Genomic DNA, 7,189 nt, shown 5'->3' on the forward strand with positions numbered 1-7,189 from the left:
TAGGGATCATTTCCCGTTGTTTTGAGTAGCATAGGTATTAGTAGAGTGTGCTAATGCTATGATTTAATTATATGGCATGAGATGAGGTGCTCTTGTGATAAATGTGTTGATGACATGTGTGGATATGCATGATGCTGTGAATGTATCAGTTATGTATGCATTGGTGAAATAGACTGTTTTATGGCTTAGAGTGTGAGCTTATGTCTATTCTTGAATTGTTGTTGTTGTTGTTGCATTGCTAGGTGATTAGCAGGCATGTTCTAGCCTTTGGGGCTGTAGCTAATTCCCATTGTGAGGAATTAGTGAGTGAATTGTTGTGATAATTGTTGTTGATGTTTGCATGCTAGATGATTAGCTTGCATAGTCTAGCCTTCGGGGCTGTAGCTAATTCCCATGGTGAGGAATTAGTGAGTGAGTCATTAGATCTCAATGAGTGGGACTAGTGAGCTTAGTAGCCGTATCCGGAGGGATCGGTGAGCTTGAACTGTATGTTCAAGAAGAGTCGGTACCGCATTTCATGGAGTCTCATTGCATAGTGAATGCATGGCATAGCCTGTGGGGCTGTAGCTAATTCCCATTGTGAGGAATTAGTGAGTAAATCGTTGTGTTGTGTTGTTGGTGTTGAATATGGGTTGAAAATTATACATATGATATATATTATTGTTGAGTATGATGTTGGAGTTAATACTGCCGTTATTGAGTGTGTAGTCTGGTTATGGTGAATTGTTGCGTTATCTACTTAACATTACATAATGTTGTATAATGCCTATTACATTGATTGAGGAACTCATCCTTACAACTATTTTTCAGGTAACAAGCAGTGAGTTGAGTAGAAGCTATTTTTGAAGTCTAATGTCGTCTTTAGCGGGTCATGCTCTGATAGATGTAACATCGGGAGGGGATGTTTTAATTAATTTGATATTGGTTGTTGAATGATTTACATGTATCGTGTTACATGCTTTACATTGATGTTGGATTTTATTCCGCTGCGAATTATGCAAAAGAACCTTATTTTGATTTAATAAATGAGCATGACAGGACATTTTGATAATTGTGGTGAAATGATTGTGTGACACCCTTCGGGGCATAATTACTCTGATGAATATATTGTTATTTTAAATTATAATATTTGGGGTATTTAGAAGGGTGTTACATTGACGGTGAAATATTTGATCATCAGTTGTTCGGTTTTTGTTTTCGAGACACACAAGTGACTCGTTTTACAATAAATCGGCGATCAAATTTTTCACACCTAAAACAAAGAATAGAAAAGAAGTTGCAGTCCAATAATGTCGGTCAGATCATCTATAAAAATCCAGTTTGTTTTGCAGATAACCAGGTAAAATTCTATCAAAGGAAGATTCGAGATGATGATGATGTTCAACATATGTTTGGCAGTCACGAACAATCCGGTTATAACGATATAGAGTTGTATATATTACCACATCAACAACAGGAGTCCCAGTACATTAATCAGTCACAAGTGTTTTCTGAGACTGATGATGAACAAGTTGAGGTGAATGTTTCAGACGATGAAGAAGAGGAACCTGAGATCATCGTTGATTCGATGGTGAACGCTGAAGAGGAAGAGGAGGCAATACCAGTAGGTCATGTATATTGCCCACCCCAACACATGACAAGGTTAAATTTGGGTTCGGATGAACCTTCGGGAGATGTATGGTACAATCCTTACGTGCAAATGCAAGGATCTCTGAAACAAGGAGACACATTTCGCACAAAAGAGGAATGTGTAAAAGCCATAAAAAAATTCCACATGGAACTAGCAGCAGATTTCAGAGTTGACAGAACTGACGCATTGAGGTATAAAATTTATTGTCCGAATGAGCACTGTCTTTTTAAGTTGTCAGCTTCGTACAGGAAGAGGAAGGAGTCTTGGGAGATTGGATCAATGGGTCCAGATCACACATGCATCCTGACCAACTCAATGCAGGATCATCGCAAATTAAGCTCCCAACTAATATGCGATGAAATATTATCTGTCATTGCCGATAATCCGTCTTTAAAGGTGAGTACAATAATCTCGCATATTAGGGCAGAGTACAACTACACACCATCATATAGGAAGGCATGGATAGCTAGAACAAAAGCTGTTGAAAAAGTGTTTGGCAATTGGGAGGAATCTTACAAACAACTTCCAAAATACATGTTCGCTCTAAAACACTATGCTCCCGGTACAATTTTCAAGATGGAAACATTGCCCGCATATACACCAAATGGTACATGTGCTGTTGGAAATAGAATATTTCACCGTCTATTTTGGGCGTATCAACCGTGTATCACAGGTTTTTCTTTCTGTAAACCAATTATACAAATTGATGGTACATGGTTGTATGGAAAATACAAAGGAACGTTATTGATGGCAGTGGCACAAGATGGGAACAGCAATATTTTTCCGATCGCCTTTGCCTTAGTTGAAGGGGAGACAGCTGAGGGATGGAGTTTTTTCCTAAGAAATCTCCAATTGCACGTAGCACCTCAACCTAACTTGTGTTTGATCTCTGATAGACACCCCTCAATCATCAGTGCATATAATAACATTGACAATGGCTGGCAAAATCCTCTTTCTACGCATGTGTTTTGTATTAGACATATTGCTCAGAATTTCATGCGAGAAATCAAAGATAAGACGTTGCGTAAGAAGGTTGTCAATGCAGGTTACGCATTGACGGAACCTTCTTTCAAACACTACCGCGACGAAATAAGATTGTCGAACGAAGATGCGGTTCGGTGGATTGATAGTATTCCGTTGGAGAAGTGGACTAGGGCATACGACGGCGGACAACGTTGGGGCCACATGATAACAAATCTTGTGGAATCAATGAACTCTGTCTTCAAAGGAATTCGTAACCTACCAATAACCGCTTTGGTCCGAGCTACATATTTCAGGCTTGGGGCGTTGTTTGAAACTAGACGATCAAAATGGAGTTCCGTGTTGCAATCTGAACAGTTGTTTAGTGATGCTTCAATGAACTTCATCAAACATGAAGCTGCCAAAGCAAACACACACGTGGTTACGGTATTTGACCGAACAAAAGGTTGGTTTAGTGTTGCCGAGTCCATGGATCACAATGAGGGCATGCCAATGGGACAGTACAGAGTTGAATTAGATAGAGGTTGGTGCGACTGCGGAAGGTTCCAAGCCTTCCGTACCCCCTGCTCCCATGTCATAGCGGCGTGCTCAAAGGTTCGAAGAGATCCATCCTACTTGCTATCTGAAGTTTACAAAGTCGCCAGCCTTTCAAATGTTTATAAAATTAGTTTTTCAGTAGTGGCAAAAGAGGATTATTGGCCAGAATATCAAGGGGACATCATCTGGCACAACGAAGTTATGCGAAGGAAGAAAAAGGGTCGCCCTAACAGCACCCGAATTCGAACCGAAATGGATACGGCGAACAAAATGGTTAGACTATGTAGTTCATGCCGTCAACCAGGTCACAATCGTAATAACTGTCCTAGTGTTAGAACTAGCACAACCAGATAAATTCAGATGTACGTCTATTGCTATATATGGAAACTTAAATTTATTTCAAAGTACCTCTGTTGCAATATATGGAAAATTAATTTTACTTCATAGTAGACGGCTTTGACGAAAAGACAGTTGTTCATAAAAAATAACACAAACAATTAAAACAACTAGAATACAAAAACTATGCGATTACAACCATCAAAATAATTTTGAACATGTACTGCATCATCCTACGAGCGTCTTGGTCGGTCTTAATATCCACCCATTCACGCACTTCTCCGCTTTGGTTGAACGTGGACACAAGCCATTGTATTCTTCTAATCCGTTCACCCTCTCCAATTTCGCCCTCTAACCAACTATACAACGTCCGATTAAGACGTTCAAACGTATCTGTGTTCCAAAGTCGAACCTGTATCGGAGCCGCAACGGCAGAAAATATTACATCAGCATTTCGTTTTTGAATATATCTAGACATTGTTAAAACAAAGAAAATCAAAAATGATGGTTGCACTACACTAGAAGATGAGTTTGAGTGAAAATATAAACTGAGAGATGAATTTGACTGAAAATTTGTATGCAAGATGATCGTATTTATAGAGGCGATAAATGAGACAAAGAAGACACACAGAAGGGCCCCTAAAAAAGACACACAAAAGAAACTAAAAAACCCTAGCGCACACACACAGGCGCCCAAGGGGCGCCTTCCCACTAGGGCACACACACACAGGCGCCAGCCTTAGGGGCGCCTCCCTTTGTGGGAGGCTAAGGCGCCAACCCTAGGGGCGCCTCCCTTAAGGGCACACAAGGGCGCCAACCCTAGGGGCGCCTCCCTTAAGGGCACACAAGGGCGCCAATCCTAGGGGCGCCTCCCTTAAGGGGGCTCTAACTAAGGCGCCTGCCCCTTTGGCGCCTGCCTTTAAGGCTCCTGAAATTTTTAAGGGATGCGCCCACTCCTCCGGCGCATCCCTTAAAAAACATGGTTATTTTGGAAAATATTTTGAAAACCCGGTTATTATCGTATTTAATTTCAAAATCATGGTTATTTTAAAAAAAAATTCTCTAAATGCGGGTGTGATACTAATATTTGAATATTTTTTTTTACCTAATATTATATCCATGAAATATATATATATATATATATATATATATATATATATATATATATATATTGATTGCGTTATTTTTTATAAACAAATAGTGGATATCGAAAATCTATGAGTAGGGTCGATCACTTTCTGCTCTCTGATGTTATTATCGATAGATGAAGTGTAGCTGGTCAGTTGATTGGGAAGAGAGACATTTCAGATCATTGTTTGATTTGGATCGTTACAAACAATCTCGATTAGGGCCCTAAACCCTTCAAAGTCAATGTTCGTTGGTTTGAAAATAAAGAATTCATTGTGTTAGTGGAAAAGGAGTGGGCGGATTTGAGGATCTCGGGTCAAAGTGACGTTGTTCTTAAGGAGAAGTTAAAGCAACTCAAGGTTAGTCTAAGAAGGTGGAACGTTGAAGTTTTTGGGAGGATGAACTTACAGGTGGAAGACAATGTTGATGAAATAAATGCAGTGGACGATCTTTTGTCTTATTGCAAGGAGACCAATGTGAAGGATTTGGTTTGCAGGAGAAGCTTAGCAACCAGTTTGTTATGGAAGAACCTTGTTTCGAAGGAAAGGATTTTATTGCAGAAATCTAGGTGTAAATGGGTTAGGGATGAAAATATCAATAGCAGATACTTTTACAGTCTGGTTAAGGGGAGATCGAGAAGGAATTTCGTTGGATTTGTTTTGTCTGATAGGGGCGTGGTGGATTATGTTGAAGACGTGAAGGAAGAAATTAAGAAGTATTTCTTGGAGAAATTCAAAGAGCCTGGCATTTATTTTTCCTCTTTCACAAATCAGGAGGTTGTAACACATAAACTTCTTCTTCCAACGGACCATTAAAAAAACTAATTTTACATCTAAATGTATCAGAGGCCAATTCCTATTTTCAACTATAGTAATAACCAACCTTATGGTTTTATATCTATCTATAAGTGCAAACACTTAAATGTAGTATAAACCATACTTTTGTAGGAATCCTCTAGCTACTAAGATTGTTTTATGCTTAGCAACTGAACAATCTGGTTTTAGCTTTATCTTGAAAACCTATCTCACACTGATGACTTTCTTGTTATGAGGTAGAACCGTCAATTCTCATTGATGCTGACAGGTTCATAGTCCACCATCATGGCACTCTGTATGACTTCCCCTTCAAATTCAATCTCAGTATCTAGCAACAACTCGAAGTCTACAAATCTCCTTGGTATCTGTCTAACTCTATGTGGTCTCTAGAACTACGAAAGTTCACCTTAAGAATCAAGACTACCTTTAGAAGCTCCACCTTCAGAAGTTCCACCTTCAAAGGTTCGATCAACTTCAGAGTTAGATCCATCATCAGAGTCAGACTCACCTTCAGAGTCAAATTCACCTTCATACTCAGACTCATTTTCATAGTTGGAGTCATCTTTAGATTCAGACTCTCCTTCGGAGTCAGAATCACCTTCAGAGGTAGAATCAGACTCTAGTGTTGACAATGCACTAGAGTTGGATTAAGACTTGCTCCAATTCCATGTTTCTGATTCTTTCACTATGACATCTCTGCTGACTTCAATGTTGTTGGTGACTGGGTTGTTGGTTCTAGGTGTTGGCAGCAATTTTGGTAAAACCAAGAGTGTTCACAAGATGTCACATGTGATGTCTTTCTTTTAAGTGGGCAGACAATATTTTTATTCCCTTTTCCACTCCACTTTAATTGCTATAAATTCTCATGAATACAAATCCCTAATTTCCCTCTTAAACATTCAAACTGATTAACATTCAAAGCTTTTGTAAATATGTCAGCTAATTGCATTTCAGTAGTAACATGCTCTAGTGCCATGATTTTCTCTTCCACAAGTTCTCTAATGAAGTGATGACGAATATCAATATGTTTGTCCTGCTGTGCTGAATAGGATTTTTGGAAATATTTATAGCACTCAGGTTGTCGCAGTACAATGTCATGACATCTTGTGTGACATTACATTCAGTCAACATTTGTTTCATCCAAACCAGTTGAGAACAACTACTCCCAGCTGCTATGTATTCAACTTCAGCAGTGGACAGAGACACACAATTTTGTTTCTTGCTAAACCATGATATCAAATTGTTCCCCAAGAAGAAACATCCTCATGATGTGCTTTTCCTATCATCAGCACTTCCCGCCCAGTCAGCATCATAGTAACCAGTCAACATGGATCCAGAACCATGAGTATATAACATTCCATAGTCACTGGTGCCATTGACATATTTCAGTATCCTCTACACTTGGTTTATGTAACTGACTTTTGTTTCAGCTTGATATCTAGCACAAACACCTACAGAAAATGCAATTTCAGGTCTGCTTGCTGTGAGATATAGCAGACTTCCCATCATGCTTCTATATAGACTTTGATCTACACTAACATCACTTTCATCTTTTGAGACTTTCAAATGTGTAGGAGCAGGTGTCCTTTTATGCCTTGCATTCTCCATGCCAAACTTCTTAACAATGTTCTTGACATATTTGCTTTGAGATAGAAAGATAGAATCTTCCATCTGCTTGACTTGTAGCCCAAGAAATTAGGTTAGCTCTCCAACAAGGCTCATCTCAAACTCAGACTGCATTTGTCTAACAAAATGTTCGACC

The sequence above is a fragment of the Lathyrus oleraceus genome, chromosome 5 (assembly GCF_024323335.1).
Source record: "Lathyrus oleraceus cultivar Zhongwan6 chromosome 5, CAAS_Psat_ZW6_1.0, whole genome shotgun sequence".
NCBI lineage: Eukaryota > Viridiplantae > Streptophyta > Magnoliopsida > Fabales > Fabaceae > Lathyrus > Lathyrus oleraceus.